Here is a 19747-nt window from a genome sequence, read left to right as displayed (position 1 = left end):
AATGAGGTATCTACAGAGCCCCCACTTTGACTGAGGCTTGGATAAGGCGAAAGTCAAAGTATAGCCATCAGGTCAATCGAAGATTACAACCTGACGACTATGGCAACGCGAGGCGGCTCAAGGGGTCTGAGCCAAGGACCTGTCGTCGGGAACATTTTAGAGTCTGTCGACTATCGGGGAGGGTCGTTTAAAGTCCATTAGACTACGTAAGGAAGCTCGCCAGCCATAAGAAGAGACCATACCTGAGACTTCTTTCTCGAGATGCTTCCGGAGGTGCATAGGAGCTAAGGTTAAGCGTAGGAGCTAAGGGTAAGACCTAAAAGATATATAAGGATTGTGCTAGGGTGTGGGACCCTAAAGGAAAGCACCGTCGGGAAGGAGGTCAAATATAAGTTCAACTTAAGGGGTAATCAAGGTTTGAGTGTAGGAACTCTAAGGAAGTGTGACTCTAAAGAGAAAAGGTGATCCTAAAGAAATATGATCCTAAAGGGAAAAGGTCATCCTAAAGGAATGTGATCCTAAAGGGTATAATTATGTGAACTCTAGGCAGTTTGGGAACATAAAAGTAGCTAGGTGTATGAACATGGGTATATGAACCTAAAAGGATGGCTGGTATGAGAACTTAAAGGCTTATGAACCTAAGAGGAATTGGGATTCTAGGGTTAAGTTTAGGAACTTACTAGGTTACTAATTCTTGTTTTAAACGCGTGCGTTTAAGCTTTCTGAGGTATGAGAACTCCAAAAGGATTTTATGGGTTTATGAACCTAAGGATGTTGGTGTGGGAGCTTAAAGGCTTATGAACCTATGGGAAGCCATTTTGGGATCTAAGAATCTAGGGATAAGAATCCTAACTTTGGGTTTACGAACCTAAGGAAGGAGGCTCTGGTTTGGGAACTTCTGGAGAACGACACCTCTGCCGAACTCCGCGAGGAAACAAAAAATGTCAAGGGTAGCAGGACGTGGGTAGGAACTGCTGGGGAAAACTGCTTGGGTCGTCTTTAAACAAACTTCGATAAGTCTTGGGGTTGATGTTGATCTCCATGTCTCGAGAGGGAAGTGACTGTCGGTCGTGAACTCTCGTTGGGGAACATAATCGGGAACTTTATTTCCATGTCTTGAGAGGGATAGTCTATCCGCTTACTCTCGCCTGGGGAAATATAATGAAGGCGTGTCGAAACACCTGTCAGAGAATACTCGCTCGTTGTGACAAGCAAGGTCTTGGTAAAGTACTGCTTTTGGTACTTACCTGCATGGTTAGTAGCCACACAAGAATGCAATCTGATATATGCACGTAAGCAATTATCACATGGACCTCGAATGAGGAAACACATAGGTTTTGCAAAAGTTGTTTCTTTATAAAAGTCGTTTAAAACTTGTTCAAAGAAGTTTGTCGTTTGTAATGCGTTATGCATATTCAATGGGCTTTAGACATAGGACTTGACATGACACGGACCTACTAGGACGCGACGCGAAATGTAGACTTTATACGGACAAAAAATATAGACTTAGCTTGGACTGACGCGACACCAACTTAGATTTAACGCGACACAGGGATGACCTAGACAGACTTTGCTTAAGTATGCGCAACCCCTAGCCAAGTGTGGGTGACAATGCGTATCAGTTCTAAAGGTATAAGAATTGCAAGAATGATGAGGACATATAAAGGCAAGGCATGAGCCATAGACCATCTGTCTAATAGGACTTCTTTCACCACCGTTTGTTGTAAAAGAGACTCCTCTTGAGGCACGATAACTTGGAGAATCGATCTAAGATCCTTGTCATTGTCCGGACCGAGTACTAGCTTGACTTAAAATAAGAGAGGAATAAAAGAAGGGTGGCATCTCGGAAGAGAAGCCCCCAGGATGAGAAGATGGCTCTGGAATTTGGTAAAAAAGAGACTGGGCGACAATAAGGAGCCCGCAGTATAGAGGTGTTGGTTGTGGAAGGGATGTTAATTGAGGTTGGAAGGTTGAAAATTAGGATGGTTGATAATTGAGGTTGAAAGTTGGAAGTGGGGATGGTTGTGTCCTTGAGGACTGCCTACGTATTCACGTGAAGTGAAATCAAACCAGATCGTTGTTCTGAGGTTTGGTTAATTTTGTTTGGGTGTTGTGGTTGTATCCTTCTTGTGTAAGAAAGGATTGCCTACGTATCCACCTGAAGAGGTGAAATCAAACCATGCTCGTAGTTCAAGTGTGTGCCTAAGCTATGTTGTTAGGACCTTAAAGTGTATGGGTCACGAGGGTAATATTCCTTTGGTGACTCGAAGAATCAATTTGAGATAACTCCCTCTGATCATAGACCAAAGAGGTATAACTAAGTTTGTAAAAATTTCCTTGTCATGTGAGCACACTTAGTGGACCCTAAGGATGGATTGGGTATGTCCCGTTCTAGCTAGCAAAGTATTTGAAGACTCCGTGTATGGGTCAAGGTGAAACTGGATTGGCTGTTTGGAATGTGGAGCTTGGACATAAGAGGCTTTGATGAACAAATCTCTGGAGCTTGATTTTGTGGTGTTAAGGCTTAATGGGATTACGGCTTGTAATGTGGCTTGGAAATGGAGTCTCTTAGCTTGTTGTGGCCCGAGCACATAAAGGTAGGTTAGTTGATGCGGGATCAAGTTTCCATGTCTTGGCCCTAAAGGATGGGTATACTTGACGAGCTTGAGAGGATTCTCAAAATTCCTAACTATCTCCCTGTAACGGTCTCGAGAAGGACTTAGGGTTGTTGGAGGTAGTGTCCTCCAGTTAGTGCGGATAACGTCATTGCACATACACTTGTACGGACAAGTGGGAGCTTGTTGGGGTTAGTGTCCTTAACAGTTAGTGCAAGGACTTATAAACCTCTAAAAGGATCAAAGGGTATACTTTGTATCATAACCAGTTGATCCACGTTTATCAATAACGGTTGGCTTGCTAGATAAGTTTGACGTTATTGTCATACTGATGGCGGTGATCAACTGGTCCCTAAAAGTCACACCTATAGGATACGTCTTGAGTGATGTGACGGTATGAAAATACAATCATGTAGATGCCAAATCGACTAACCGGTTAGTCCGAGTTTTTGACTAATAATTAGTTAAAATGTGATGTTGAGATATAATATTTAATACGGATTAAATATCATGGGCTAATGCGGATTAACCAGTTAATTCGTAAAATTAAATATAAGCGATTTATATTTGATTAATGTATATTGGACAAATTAATTATACAATACTGTTGTGTCGGACACGTATTAAGAATTCAACTAACCCGTATTATTAGTTGATGCCTTCAAATCCGATAACCGATAACAGTTTATAATGAAACCGCGTCGTATACACTTAGCGAGTTTTGGACCGGACCATGAGTTTAACTTAAGGAGAAAATGGAAGCCCATTTCCCCCTAAGTCCATTCGGCCAAACCGAATTAGAGGAACAAAAGGAGAGCTCTCTCCTCCCTTCCAACCTAATTCATTTTGCAAAAATAATTAGGGTTTTTGGGAATTGTGCCTCCTAAATTCCGGATCTCTCATCCAACACAAATTCACAAAAACTAATCCCCTCGATATTGCAAGTCAATTAGGGGATTGTCTCTAGCACAAGGGCATTACTCGGACATCTTGGGTGCATCGTTTAGGAGGAGATTTGCTTTAATCTCTCATTGCCTTATTGCACTAGGACCGAAGGTTATTCCTACATCTTTGTCGTTTCTTTATGTTTATCGTTTTATGACAATATTCACATGTAAATTTTGCGTTATAATCCTATAATTAAAGGGCATTATACGGATATTACCCTACAAGTGGTATCAGAGCGAGGCCACGTAAATTTTTATATGTGTTTTTCATTAAACGATTTTGAAAACGATGAATTTTGTTCAAAATAGGCCACGGCTGCCTCCTTTTTGGTCTCGGCAATTTATAAAAAAAAAAAAAAAATATAAATTGCTGCGTTTTTTTTTTTGTGATTGTTGGAAACCGTGTCTAGTTTACACGGTGTTGATTGTCTTGTTTTAATTTTGATCTTTGCATATTGTCTATGTAATCGATATTCATCGCTATATGTTAAAGATCGGTTAAAATCATTGCTTAAAATTTCGTGTGGTACATTTTCTGGTTCGAAAATTCTGGAAAACCGTGCTTCATGAATCACGGCCTGTTTTTTTTTAGTTTTTGCATTAATTTGCGTGCCACACAATTTTGTTAGATCGTTCGATCTCTTGTTTTCGTGTTGTTCTTAGCGATTTGTTGTTTTAATCGATAATTACAACAAAATGTGAAGAACATGTCAATTGTATTTTTATTTTAATCCGGATTAGAGTAAATTGCAATTGTGTTTTAATCAAACCGTTTTGTTTTGATCCTTTTTGCTCACGTGTTGAGCCGCGTAAAAAAATTTTTTTGTGCTTTTAGAAGCTCTCGGCAATTCTGCCATTTAAAAAAAAAAAATTTTTTTGGCCCCTGGTACTGTTCACGTCAACGATCGAAGAAGAAAAAAAAAAAAATGTTTTTTTTTTTTTCGGCCCCTTTTATGCATAAAACGTTTTTATGCTCTCGCTTGTTAGTGAAACGGTTCACCCACGTAAAATAAAGTTACACTAACATGATTTATTGTAACGGATTATATCGAATTAAAATTAAGTTGATGAAGCGGTTTTGTCACATAATTTTAATTATCTTTGGTGGTTTGGATAAAAAAATTTAACATAATTACGGAATTATGTCACGAATAAATTAAATTTTAGTTGATGCATTTTGTTTTATCGTTCTTATATATATTTTGAATGTTTTGAATGCCTTTTAATTACGTATTTAATTATTTTGCAAACGGTTGTAACTTAGTGTGGCCTTAGTAGAACGTGTTACCGTAATGATGGAACACGGTCTTGGTTGTATTTTGAGATCTCGTATCTCCATTTTTATTTCTTTTAATTACAGTTTTTATTTAGAATGTAAATAGGTTTATATTTGTAAATTTTAAATTGTAATTCTTGAGAAGACTAAAGATGGAGACCGGATGCTCACTCCCGCTACTTGGATGAAGATGGAACATCAAGACAAGCTTTTCGGGTCCAACGGTGGATTCCAAAGTTGTATTTTGTTCTTTTTACTAGGATAGGCCACACTAGGAATTTTTATTTACGTATCGCATTCATTTATTTATTTTATTGTAACGATAGCTTGCATCATTTTCCGCCTAAAACCAAACCACCTAATTATTGCATGAAAACTGACACATATAGAGGTCACGAGTTAGTTTTCATTGACATTCGTATGTCACACGATCATGCTAAGCCATCACCTAAATTGATTCATTCACGCAGACGCTAGTTTTTCGTTCACTTAAAATGAATTATAATTAAGTTGATGGGATCTTCCTCGTATAAACCAAAATTGAGAACGGTCTTTATAGGTCAAACTCCAAGGACTCCCTTCTTCGTCGGTAGGCATACTATGACCCCTTCTACGTCGGGTAAATTGGAACCGATTGACTTATTTTATCTCAACACTATGGTCACTCGTACGATCCTGTGACTATGGTGGACTAATAGATAGGATTTACATAAATCTATCGACCAAGAGTTCTTCCTGAAGAATTAGCTAAACAGTTGGCTTATCAATTTACTGAAATTGAGTCTTGGGATCACTTGTATCTTTCTTGAGGGAGATCAATTATGCAAGTGCGAGAGTCTACATGTTTTAAAATGAATTTTAAAATAGACTTAAATCACCTCGATGAGTTGCTTATTTCGTTTTGTTTTTCTTTCTTTTTCAGTGTAGATCACGATTTTAAACTGCTAAAAAACAAATGGCTGGTTCAAGTGATAACCCAATGCCAAGTGCCACATTGGACCGTGAGTCCGGCTTCGGATCTTCATGAATCGGATGAATCGGTCTACTCGATCAAGAATGATGGATCCAACTTCGCGGACCGGGAGGCGGCATTACGGAATCTGCCGCCGGCTGACGGAAGCTCAAATATCTATTAGAGCCACTCCCGGCAAACCCGGTCCCACGGCTGAGCTTTGAAATCACCAAGTTTAATGATTTCCGTATGGAAGCGGGTGCGATTAAAAACGTACTCATTTTTGCAATGGAATCCAATTTGCGAAAACGCTTCATTCATAGCCCATGGTGCAAACAAGATTTTCACCACGCTCACTAAGGAATTCTCGAAAGCACCGAGAATCGTGACCTATGAGCATACCACTCGCTTCTTTGATGCGAGACTCCAGAAGGGCCAACCGGTTAGCCCACACATTCTCAGCATGATTGAGAATGTCGAGAAACTGGAGACCTTTAACTGTAACATCAGCGAGAATATTGTTATCGACCGTATTCTTCATTCACTCCACGATGGTTATTCGCAATTTAGAGCGAATTACTATATGAATGATTTGAAGAAAACTCCCCATGAACTGCACTCCCTTCTCGTACAGGCACCGAGAAGGACATGAAGCTCGGTGGGAGCATGAAACAGATGTTCTCGTTGTGTCAAACAAAGGAAAGGTAAGGGCAAAGCTCGAGCAAACCTAGCGATAGGTAAACCGAAGTTTAAGAAGTCGGGTCCAGGTAAGAGTGGGCCTGGTGAGTCGAGCAACTCATCAGGCGCGACAAAGAGCAAAACCGAAAACATGGAATGCCATCACAGCCACAAGACTGGGCATTGGAGGCGGACATGTCCTGTTTATCATGAGGACATAAAAGCGGGTCGCGTTAAACCGGTTGGTATGTCTTCTTCTTCTACTTTTATTCATATGATTGAGATTAACCATGCAAGTTACGGAACTTGGGTACTAGATACTGGTTGTGGTTCTCATCTGTGTAATCATGTGCGGGGCCTCCGAAATCTCGAACCTCTCGTAAAGGGTGAGGTTGACTGCGTGTTGGGAATGGAGCAAGAGTGGCTGCCATCTCAAAGGGGACATATGTGATCCAGCTTCCTAGCGGATTTGAGTTATCATTATATGATTGCTATTATGTTCCTAGTCTTTCGAAAAACATTATTTCGGTTTACGCACTTGACAAACTTGGTTTTTCATTTGTAATAGAAAATAATGCTTGCATTTTCTCTTTACACAATATGATTTATGGCAAGGCGAGTCTCCTTGAACGGAATTTATGTTTTAGATCGACGACCAAATATTACACGTAATGAATAAAAAGTTAAAGGTAGGTGATAAAGATCAAACATATCTATGGCAATCGCCGCATGGGACACATTAATGAGAAACGCGTAAAACAACTCATTAAAAATGGAGCTATCTCGGCCTTTGATTTTCAATCATTTGGCACGTGTGAATCATGTCTCATCGGTAAAATGACTCGTATTTCCTTCAAAGGTGTTGGAATGCGCGCTGTTGACCTATTAGGACTCATACACACGGATGTATGTGGACCTATGTCAATCACCGCACGAGAAGGCTATAGGTATTTCATCACTTTCACGGATGATTTAAGTAGATATGGCTATGTCTACTTAATGAAGCACAAAAGTGAATCCTTTGAGAAATTCAAAGAATACCAAAATAGGGTACAGAACCTACTTGGTAGAAAGATAAAAACACTACGTTCAGATCGTGGTGGCGAGTATCTTTCTCACGAGTTTGATCAACACCTTAAAGACCGTGGGATCGCCCTACGCTTAACTCCACCGGAACACCTCAATTGAATGGTGTGTCCGAACGGAGAAATCGAACGCTACTTGATATGGTTCGATCCATGATGAGTCACACGGTTTTACCTGATTCATTATGGGGTTATGCTCTTTTGTCAGCCGCTCTAATACTTAACCGAAGTCCGTCTAAAGCTGTTGACAAGACTCCATATGAACTATGGAAGGGAACGGTCCCTAACTTGTCCTTTATACGGGTTTGGGGCTGCGAGGCTTATGTCAAGTGGAGACCTCGAAGATAAGCTCGGCCCGCGATCGGTCAAGACATACTTTATAGGTTATCCTAAAGGATCACGTGGTCATTACTTCTATTCGCCAACCGAACAACGTGTTTTTGTTGCGGCTAGTGCGACATTCTTAGAGAAGGAATTTCTCGAGAATGCAAAGAGTGATAGAACCTTCGACACATCGGAGATTCCAGAACCAAATACCGAGCAACTATTGGAGGAACCTATTCCTTCAATCCCGGCTGCGGTTAACATTCCTGAGGAACCTAGGAGGTCGGGAAGAGTCTCTATTCCTCCGGACAGATACATTGGTATGGTCGAGGAACATGATATAGATGACGTTCTACTCTTAACGAGTAGTGAACCCGCAACCTATAAAGGTGCCATGACTAGTTCTGACTCAAAGCTATGGCTTGAGGCCATGCAATCCGAGATGGACTCTATGTATGAGAACAACGTATGGGATCTTGTTGACTTACCTGCTAAGGTTCGTCCCCTTCAATGCAAATGGCTTTACAAGATAAAGCATTCCGTGGAAGGTCAACAAGATATCTACAAAGCACGACTAGTTGCTAAAGGTTTCACCCAAGTGCCAGGTTTGCACTACGATGAGATTTTTGCACCCGTAGTCATGTTGCGTTCCATCCGGATTATCTTAGCGATTGCCGCTTTTCATGACTATGAAATTTGGCAAATGGACGTGAAAACCGCCTTCTTAAACGGCTTTTTGGAGGAAGAGTTGTACATGGTACAACCCGAAGGTTTCATCGATCCAAAGACATCCTAAGAAAGTGTGCAAGCTTAAGCGTTCCATTTATGGACTTAAGCAAGCATCAAGGAGTTGGAATCATCGCTTCGACCAAGTGATAAAAGAAAATGGATTCACTCGATCGGTCGAGGAACCATGTTTATATATCAAGTCGAGTGGGAGCAAGATTGTCTTCCTAATATTGTATGTTGACGACATACTCCCGATTGGGAATGACATACCTCTCTTAACTTCGGTGAAAGTATGGTTGAAAAACCATTTCCAGATGAAAGATCCGGGAGAGGCACAAAGAATTCTAGGCATCCGTATCTATCGAGATAGATCACGACGGATGCTATCTCTTAGTCGAGTCTTACATAGACAAAGTCCTAGAGAGATTCAGATGACTAACTCCAAGAAGGGTTCCTTCCTATGTCTCCGGGGGTGCATCCGAGCAAATCTCGGCACCGGAGACACCGGAAGAGAAAGAGCGCATGGCACGGATACCTTATGCCTCGGCAATAGGATCTATCATGTATGCCATGATATGCACACGTCCCGACGTGGCATATGCATTGAGTATGACAAGTCGATTCCAACAAGATCCGGGTGAATCACATTGGTTGTCTGTCAAGAACATTCTTAAGTACCTACGGAGGACTAAAGATTGGGCATTGACTTATGGAGGCGAACAAAAGCTATGCGCAACCGATTCTGCAGATGCTAGCTTCCAAGCGGATCGTGATGACTCGAAATCTCGGTCTGGATTCGTTTTTACTCTTAATGGCGCTGCAGTCACCGGAAGAGTTCAAACAAACAAGCTTACAAAGACGATTCTACGACGAGTCCGAGTACTATGCCGCGTCTGAAGCTACAAAGGAAGCGATATGGATGCGTCAATTCTTACATGGGCTATCCGTAGTGCCTAGTTCGAATGACCCGATCACCATCTATTGCGACAATAGTGGTGCCATCTTCCAAGCTAAGGAGCCAAAGTCTAGCAACAAGTCTAGACATGTACAACGGAAAGCTCATCTAATCCGGGATTACGTGGAGCAAAAGACAATAGTGATAGAAAAGATTGCTACAGATGACAACATAGCAGATCCTCTCACTAAAGCATTACGACAAGATAAGCATGAAGGGCACGTTAATTCCATGGGAATTAAACGTGTTCCTAAGTTGTAGTACTCTTTTATGGATTAGATTCATTCGTTTTTGTACTCTATACAACATCATCGTTTTGATATTTTATATATATATTTTGTTTTTCATGTGGATTTGTACGACAAATTTTGAACACCACAAAGTGAACTGAAAAAACATTATATTTTTTTAGTCCTTAATTGCCCACATGAGCCGATAACTCGCAATTATTTTGTGACGTTGGTTGATGGTGGGTTCAACTAGCCATAAGTCAACAGGTTGACTGACCAATCACAGAGGCGTTTTATACGGATATTTCGTAGGACACAATTGTGACATCGACATGGAGTCCTAAATGTTTTACAACATTCGGTGCTCGGTCGTGGATAGGACCTCCATAATGATCCTAAGAGTCGATTCTTTTGACTATCGACCGTCTCTTGAGACTAAGGCAGATTTTGGGTGACTTTGGTTTTTTCTCACGGTCATCCGTAACAGGGGGCCAAGTAGATTTTTTCTGGGTCATTTCATGCTGTGCTTAGATCGGAAAGAGTTCGAGTTGAAGGAAATATTCAGCCTTTATCGGTACTCGATATTTCTCGGGGCCACTCGAGGAGTCAGAATCGAAATGCATGGCCATGCTCGGATACGGATTCGTTTTATCGGTTGAGTTACTCTCTAGTCGGGGAAACCACTCTAGATACGGATCGATTGTAAAATACGACCTTTGCGGATCCGAATCGCAAATTGTTTTACATTGAGTGGGAGAAATTTTAAATGAATATGAGAATCGGTTATCGCACATACACTTGTTCGGACAAGTGGGAGTTTGTTGGAGGTAGTGTCCTCCGGTTAGTGCGGATAACGTCATTGCACATACACTTGTACGGACAAGTGGGAGCTTGTTGGGGTTAGTGTCCTTAACGGTTAGTGCAAGGACTTATAAACCTCTAAAAGGATCAAAGGGTATACTTTGTATCATAACCATTGATCCACGTTTATCAATAACGGTTGGCTTGCTAGATAAGTTTGACGTTATTGTCATACTGATGGCGGTGATCAACTGGTCCCTAAAAGTCACACCTATAGGATACGTCTTGAGTGATGTGACGGTATGAAAATACATCATGTAGATGCCAAATCGACTAACCAGGTTAGTCCGAGTTTTTTGACTAATAATTAGTTAAAATGTGATGTTGAGATATAATATTTAATACGGATTAAATATCATGGGCTAATGCGGATTAACCAGTTAATTCGTAAAATTAAATATAAGCGATTTATATTTGATTAATGTATATTGGACAAATTAATTATACAATATTGTTGTGTCGGACACGTATTAAGAATTCAACTAACCCGTATTATTAGTTGATGCCTTAAAATCCGATAACCGATAACAGTTTATAATGAAACCGCGTCGTATACACTTAGCGAGTTTTGGACCGGACCATGAGTTTAACTTAAGGAGAAAATGGAAGCCCATTTCCCCCTAAGTCCATTCGGCCAAACCGAATTAGAGGAACAAAAGGAGAGCTCTCTCCTCCCTTCCAACCTAATTCATTTTGCAAAAATAATTAGGGTTTTTGGGAATTGTGCCTCCTAAATTCCGGATCTCTCATCCAACACAAATTCACAAAAACTAATCCCCTCGATATTGCAAGTCAATTAGGGGATTGTCTCTAGCACAAGGGCATTACTCGGACATCTTGGGTGCATCGTTTAGGAGGAGATTTGCTTTAATCTCTCATTGCCTTATTGCACTAGGACCGAAGGTTATTCCTACATCTTTGTCGTTTCTTTATGTTTATCGTTTTATGACAATATTCACATGTAAATTTTGCGTTATAATCCTATAATTAAAGGGCATTATACGGATATTACCCTACAAGGGTGTGATGTGTGAAAGGCTAAACGAGGGTGGCTAGCTAACCATCTTTATTGATGTCTTGATTCTATACTGTAACTTGATTCTATATAGACTTCAGGAGTATTGCGTTTAGTGTTTGATTTCAGCACTACTACAAATACCTTGTATATGTGACGCTTGACTATTGATGCTTTAATAGAGCGTCGACCACATAATCATGTATACTCGGTGTTTATTTCAGCGGAATTATTAAAAATTGAAAATTTCACCAAAATTCCAACGCGCTTAGGAGATTCCGCCAAAACACATTCATTGTTCATCTTCATCTCCCATTTTCTACAAACCATAGAACAAAACCCTAAATAATAACTGAAAAAATCTCTCAACAATAATCCAAAATCTCTCAACAATAATCGATTACTAGCAATAACTGAATCGATTTTTGCCGTTATGATTGCTAGTAATCGTTCTCGCGAGACCAGCTGCATCTGTCGATGTGAGATTCAATATACCGCTTCCTTCAACAACCACTCAAGGTTATCTTCATTATCCTCCTTTTCAATTTTGAAATTGTTTGATCAATTGATTAGAATCTTGCGAATTCTTTTGTTGTTAATGGTAACATATAGTTGATTACAATAAATTTTTAGATTTAAATTGAAGTAAAATCGACATTTTTTCGATTTAGATTGGTATGAGGAATTATTCGCCTCGGTCATGAACAATAGCATGAAAGGATATGAATCTGAGGTCAGTCATATTAAACTAGAGAACTTTTTCATGTAATGCTTCTTTCCTGTATGAAATTTTTTGTATGAGGCTCCATCATAACTTTTGTAACCTGGTAATATTGCCAGATACAAGCGTGACCTCTTCAGTCAGTTGAAGGGTCAAGCCAATAAAATTTTGGAAATCAGGATTAGAACTGGTCCTAATCTCAAATAATATGCCAGTGATGATGGTGTTCATGTTATTAGTGTCGACCCAAACAGAAAGATGGAGAAGTACGCTAGGAAAGCAGCGGAAGAAGCAGGTCTCGCAAAAGCAAATTTCAATTCATTTTTCTATAATTTGTAATAGAAAGCGGGTCTTCTATTACATATCATAGGTATGGTTCTACTTCTCATTCATTTTCTAAATCGTTTTTGTTTTGATTGTATGTATTATTCTACAATTTGTTAGTGTATTAATCCATGATTTGTGAATGTGTGGAGTCTCTCTAATCAATCAATTATTTTATTTTGCAATTCGATTTATTAAGCTGTTCTTTAAATATGAATTGTCTTGTATAATTGACTTTTTATAACTGATGATATTAGATCGTACCTTTATCAATAGTAGTGTTTCGACTATTATTTTCAATTAGGGGATTTGTTTCGTTTATGTTTTTCTATTTTTTGCATTCGTAATGGTTTTGATTGCACACAAACAATTAATCAGGTGAGGGTGGCGTTAATGGATATTTGAAGCTTTTGATGAGGTTTGTCTAATACTTTTTGTCTTAAAATGGATGATCTTGTTAATGAAAACAAATTTACCTTATATTTTGGTGCACAGCTACTGCTTATGAAACATGGAGGACGAGTGATCTACGGAGGAAATCTTGGACTTCACTCACACACCATGATAAAATACTCTCAGGTGATATTTCTTTCAATTTTTAGGCCCTTTTCCATTATATAGTTTAGTGTTCAGTGGGTTTATGACCTGAAAGTGGCGTGGTATCAATTGCTATCAAACGCTACTTCTGACCATGGCTCAACTAAATTGTTCCTTTTATCTAAAGGCTGCTCAATACTTTCACTGATGCAATTTTCGGGCTAAATTTGAAATGGCCTCTTTATTGATTCAAGTCCGCCGACACCAAATCATTTTAAGAACAGGGTTCTGTTGTTTTAAAATGGTCTCTTTGTTTTCGTCATATGGAAATAACATAGGGTAAGGCTCCTACAATGTGAGCAATATGCTGAAAATTTGGTCTGACTTTGTGATTCTCAGGGAATAAATGGAGTTCCTCCAATACCTGATGGCTATAATCCCGCCACTTGGATGCGCTTGAGGTTACCACCCCTGCCATTTAAGCGAAAATTGGTGATGACTTCGCAAACATCTATAGAAACTTCAACCAGTTCAGGTAATTTCTATTGAGTTTGCCTCAGAGAGGTTATTGTAGTTTTTACTCAATGGTATGTTTGCTTATAAGTCATAACCAATATGTTTCATGTTAATCGTTCATGAACCTAAAGAGATGTAGAAGCTTCAATAGAGGAATTGAGTATACCACCACCTGGAACATAACCTCTACAATTTGATACCAAATTCTCTCGGATATTGTATCGCAGTTTCAGCTTTGCCTTAAGAAACAAGATCTTGTGTACTGGCGAAGTCCACAATACAATGCTGTGAGATTCTTTTTAGCTACCATCTGTCCATTACTTGTTTGCTTCATGTTTTGGATCATCGACTTTTAAAGGTACCTTCCTCACTCAAATATTACATGTGCATATAAATTGCATTTTCGACCATACTTTTGTGCTTTCATTGAGATTTTATAGATAAGAGTGTATTTGCATTAACTTGTTAAATTTGTTCCTTTCCGAAGGGACACAATCATTAGCATAGTTACGATAATGGGAGCTCTTCATTCTGCTTGCTTGTTCTTGGGTGTCAGCAATGCTTCTTCGGTTCAACCTGTAGTTTCTATTGAGAGAACAGTTTTTTACAGAGAAAAGGCAGCTAGAATATATTCTCTATTTGCCTATACTGCAGCTCAGGTATACATCTACTCTAATAATCAAATTCTGTGACTTTGCGTGTCACTGTAAGTATGATGACTAGTTCAGCATCATTTTTCTGTAATTTGAAAGCCTCTGTTTGGTGGATAAGTGCGAATGTCGAACTTCTGATTAAGACATATTCATTATGTTGTTTGTAACAGGCTCTTATTGAAATTCCATACATAGTCGTCCAAAGTTCAAACATTTCTGTATGGCATCATCACATATTTCATGATCGATTTTGCGAGGACTATGTATGGAATTTCAATAAGAGTACGTGGGTATGGACTACATAATATAAGTTATAATAAGTTATATTATGTTGGGATATTCTACATGGTTGGATGACTAAGCTACTTGTTATTTTTGGCTTGTTGGTTGATTTTTTAGAAAAATTACTTGTTTTGTTCTACTAAAGAAAAAATGTACCGAGTATTTGTAAAATAAGGTAATCTTCTTCAATCAAACGCTTTATTCATGGGCTTTCATGTGTTCGATCTTTATTTTACTGAATTTCTAGGTGTTTATGGTATAAATTTGATATAATTTCCATAGTAGGTTTTATTCACTATTTTATACAGTTAGTTGATTTATAAAGTACCAAGTCTTGTTTAATTTGGAAGCGTTTTCATGTTTTTATGTTGTTAAACCTTCCTCTATATTTCCTTTGGTTTTGATTTTCTCTAAGCGGTGGCTTGTCAAATTATCTATTCTATAAGATCCTATAGAATGTTTTAAGCCTTTTTGACATGAATGTTGATCTGATCTGCTAGTTAAATTAACAAGTATGACTTAGTTGAGCCTCCCTGTCCTAATGTGAATTTTTCTGTGACATGTTTATCGTTGCTAATTTTGTACTTGAACTCTATATAATAGCTAGATTGGACATTTCTTAGACATATCCATCGTTCAAGGGGATAGTTTATATGGTTTGTGAAGTGTATATGTACTAATCAAATATATTCATATAAATTATATTTTCGTTGCCCGTTATAGGTTTCAGATTCATCAGATGGTGATGATGCGCCTTCAAATGTTGATTGAAGATGCGCCTTCATATGTTGATTGAAGTCTCTGTGACATTGCGCCTACATGATTGAAGCCCCTACCACATTCAAACTACTGGATCAGTGTCCTTGTCTAGCTAGTTACGTAGCATTTTTTACGATTTTTTGGACTTTTACTATCTTCCGGATCCCTTTTGGTATTTTTGATTTTGTCGTACTAAAAATTACGTACTAGTTTATATTAGTTAAATTGTCAATGCTAGCTAGCTATAGTATTTGTGATGGAGACGGTATATGTATCAAACGTATAATCATTTATAAAAGTACGTGGTTACGTTATTAATTATATCCGGAGTACATTGCATTATGTTTTATTTTTTATGATTTAGTAATGATAGCTAGCAGTACTATATTAGTTATAGGTGTATTTAATCTCTACGTACGATTTTATCAGAAATCAAAAAGTCGAAATTAGACCGTGACAAGAAGTGTCAATATATGGATAGTTGACGCCTAATTCCGTCTCATCGACTGACACATAAAACCATCAATAGTCGCGGAAGACGCTTAAAAGCGTCACATTTATTGACAATTAAAAGCGTCAATAGCCACCAAAGACGCTTAAAAGCGTCAATTTTGTTGACAATTAAAAGCGTCAATAGTCCATGAAGACGTTTAAAAGCGTCACATTTATTGACAATTAAAAGCGTCAATAGCCACCAAAGACGCTTAAAAGCGTCAATTTTGTTGACAACTAAAAGCGTCAATAGGCCATGAAGACGCTAAAAAATGTCATAATTATTGACTAAAAAAAGCGTCAAAAAATAGTGACGGCCCAAAATTTGACGCTTTTATAAAGCGTCGATAAAAAAAAAATTGACGCTTTAAAGCGTCGAAAAACGCCTGAAAAAGCGTCACCAATACAAGGTATGTGTAGTAGTGCAGGCTTGTTCTTGATTCAGACTCAGATTCTTGGTCTAGAATATATCTCGGCTTCTGCTCAGATTCTTGATTCAGGTTTTTTGAAGATAACTTTGATTTTGGGTATGACATTGACTTTCTTGATTGAGCCTTTGTCTTTTGACTCTTTTGTCTTGGATTACGGGCATAACTACGGCTTTGGATATTGACCAGTTTCTCTTGATTGAGCCTTTGTCTTTGATCACGGCTCGTATTGTCTTGGATTTGTTTATATCATGGATTTGGGTCAGACTAGCACCTTTAGTGTGAAATGGGTTGGTCTTCAGTAACATGGGTTGTTTATTGTGGGGAATGGGCTTGCCTTCCGTCACGGATCGTCAACAAGGGAGATGGTCTGGATTCGTCCTAGAATCTCTTGAGATAGGCTCGTCCTAGACTAGGGTTATATTGTGGGTTTCTATTGCCAGACATGGAATAGGTAAGAAAAATGAACACGGAGTTTCAGGTCCTCTACAACTTAGAATGGAACATCATCTAAGTGCACTCACATCGACTTGGAATGTGTTGTTGTTGTCATTTTTAAAAATGTCTCAAACCAATTCTTGTTGTCACAGGAAAAGGGTAGAGGAAGAGATATGAGAGAATATGTGGATTGAAAAGTGTGCTTTTATTGAAATGGATAATAAATGTATTTAACATAGATATGAGAAGACACGTGACTCATGGGACAGCCCCCAGGTTGTCACTAGGAATGAAAATGGACACGAAGAAAGATACTAGAACAAATATGAGATAGAAAGCCTAAGACTCGGACTCGGACCCGGACTTTGACGCGATCTTAGACCTAGACTCGTAATCATCGGCCCATGCTTGAGCATTTTCCCTTCCAGCAACTGGCTTCGGCATCTAACTTTGAGCATTCACCCATTTGAGCACCTCATCTTCGTCATTGGGAACATTGAAAGGGTAATAGTCAAGAAAAGTTTCTTGATAAGTGGTATATCCATGAGGATTGCCTAACCTGCCATGTGAGTTAAGGGTCGAGAGGAACAATTCCCCGCTTTCGATCATATCCTGAAAGTCGTTTTTTAATTTATAATATTTCTCTGTATCGTGCCCTTTGCCTCTATGGTATTTGCAGTAGGCATTCTCATCCCAAAACTTGGATTTCTTCTCTGGGTTAGGCGTAGGTCTTATAGGCTTCAACATTCGTCGCTCCATGAGTCTCTGAAGGGCATCGGTGTATGTAATACCAAAGTTGGTAAATTTCCTAGGAGGTGTGCCCTTATTTTCGGAAGCCTTTGTAAATGACCCCGAAGGCTCCATGAGGTTGCCTTTGTTGATTTTGATTCTTAGATGAGAAGAACTAGGAATAGATTGTCCATTTGTTGCTTTCTCCTTAGGACTGTCAAGTTGAGGGTTTTCCTGGACACTTTTCATCTTAAGAGGTTGGGCATCAAGCTTCTTACCCATTTCGGCGAACTGTTTCTCCATGTTGGAAAGTCGGAAGTTTAGATTATCAATGGCTCCTTCTATTTTGGAGAATTTATTATTGAAGGTAATGGAAAGCATGAGCATTCCATTTTGGATATCGTCATCTTCGAGGACATTGATTTCTTTATCATCATGATGATTGAGGAGATGGGAACAATCTAGAGATGGTTCTTCATCATGCTTAATGATATTAGACCCAAGAGGGTCGATTTTCTTGGTTTTTTCGACAGAAGGTGGCTTAGGAAGCTTGCCTTCTTCGATCATATCTTGGATGGTGTGTTTCAAGAGAAAACACTCTTCAACATCATGGCCTCTACCTTGGTGATATAAGCAGCATTTGTTGCCCTTCCAGAGGTTCACCTGTTTCTCTAAAGGTGGATCCGGAGTTGGCCCTATTGGATGTAGCTTACCTTGGGCAGAGAGTCTCTTCAAAGCATCGGCATAAGACATGCCTAAATTGGTAAGCACCCTTTGATGCCTCCCGGGTTTCCTTTCAGCTGTTTTCGGCTTTCTAGGACGATGGTTATTGCAAGAGGTAAGCTTTGGATGACCTAGACTAGAGGTTTCTCTAGTTGGCATGTTCATTTCCACCATTCCATTTTCAAGGGTGAGGACGCGAATGCTCAAATTTTCCACTGTAGCTTGAACTCCTAGGACCATGGCACAAACATCTTGGAGAGACACGGTGATGGTGGCTTGATCTGCTTCGTGACTTTGCTGATTGACAGAACTTGCTGGATTCCTACTCGACAGAAATGACGCGCATTACAACTTGATTCGACATGGGATCACGCATACTAAGGCAACCAACAAAAGAAGGGACAAGATGACAAATCTAGACTTGACTCGTGATTTCGTGAAACGTCGTGAGCGACTTCTCGTGTTTGAATTCACGGTGCTTGACTTTAATTTTAGACTCGAGTGTTAACTTTGACGGAGTGACATTTATGTGATTGACTTTATTGACGGGATTGACAACATGTGTAAATTCTAAGACATGTGTTTAAGACAGACTTGACTCGAGGTTTGGGTATGTGTGTCCCAAACGCGTCATTAGGAGAATTCAAGAGACGGATATTGGAATGACTCGATGTGTTAGCCTCGAGTGTGTGAGTCGAGGTGTGGAAAATGTTTAGATCCTAACTGAATTGGGGTAGGGGGTCCAAAATGACGGCGTGACGCCTTAGGACTTGACTTGAATTTTGAAAAGACCCAAAATGTAAAGGAAGACGAGTTTATGACTTGACAAAGTTCCGACTAGGACATAGTCGGTTTGAACTTTGACTCTAACTTAGCCCAATTGAATTTACATATTTACATTTACACGATTCGAAAATATTTTGATTAAAACGTTTTTGTTTGTTTTGGTTTTTTTTTGTTCTTTTTCGATTTTTTTTTCGTTTTTTTTTTGGACTTTTTTTTTACGTTTTTTTTTTACGTTTTTTTGTATTTGGTTTTGAAATGGGTTTTAGGCCCGAAGTTTGACTCGACATATGGACAGAGCTTAGGCTTATTTTGCGCTATTTTGAAAATATTTAGAAAAGGATTTTATTTTATAAAATTTCGTTATGGTTTTGTTTACAAAAAGGTGATCACATATGATACAAGCATTATACAAGCATTATAACGGGATGCTGAGTGCATTTAAAAGGGTTTTGGTTTAATGGGTGGGTTGCCATACCGAACCATCAAACCCGAAGTCTGTGGAGAAGCTCGTACCAAACAAGAGCAAGGCCGATTCCTAGTCCATTTCCTCAAGTAGTGAAGGCCCTTGATACAAACAAGAGTAAGCATCATGGTATGGATGACGTCAATCGCTATCCATCCTTAGGCCCAAATGAGAATTAGGACCGTTTAGACGGGACGATTGGTCGAATGGGTTGGGTTGGGCCTAGGAA

At 39.1% G+C, this 19747-nt stretch overlaps 2 long non-coding RNA genes across 2 annotated transcripts; both read left to right on the top strand.

Moving 5' to 3' along the window:
- Positions 1-11976: 11976 nt before the first annotated feature.
- Positions 11977-12732, top strand: LOC141652301 (uncharacterized). Its single transcript, XR_012547119.1, has 3 exons — positions 11977-12186; positions 12339-12400; positions 12628-12732. It is a non-coding gene; the product is annotated as an uncharacterized LOC141652301 (long non-coding RNA).
- A 329-nt stretch (positions 12733-13061) lies between these two features.
- Positions 13062-15733, top strand: LOC141652300 (uncharacterized). Its single transcript, XR_012547118.1, has 3 exons — positions 13062-13130; positions 13208-13291; positions 13649-15733. It is a non-coding gene; the product is annotated as an uncharacterized LOC141652300 (long non-coding RNA).
- The last annotated feature ends 4014 nt before the right edge of the window (positions 15734-19747 follow it).

The sequence above is a fragment of the Silene latifolia genome, chromosome 4 (genome assembly GCF_048544455.1).
Source record: "Silene latifolia isolate original U9 population chromosome 4, ASM4854445v1, whole genome shotgun sequence".
NCBI lineage: Eukaryota > Viridiplantae > Streptophyta > Magnoliopsida > Caryophyllales > Caryophyllaceae > Silene > Silene latifolia.
The sequence above is the reverse complement of the archived record's forward strand: the minus strand, read 5'-3'. Positions and strand labels throughout refer to the sequence as shown.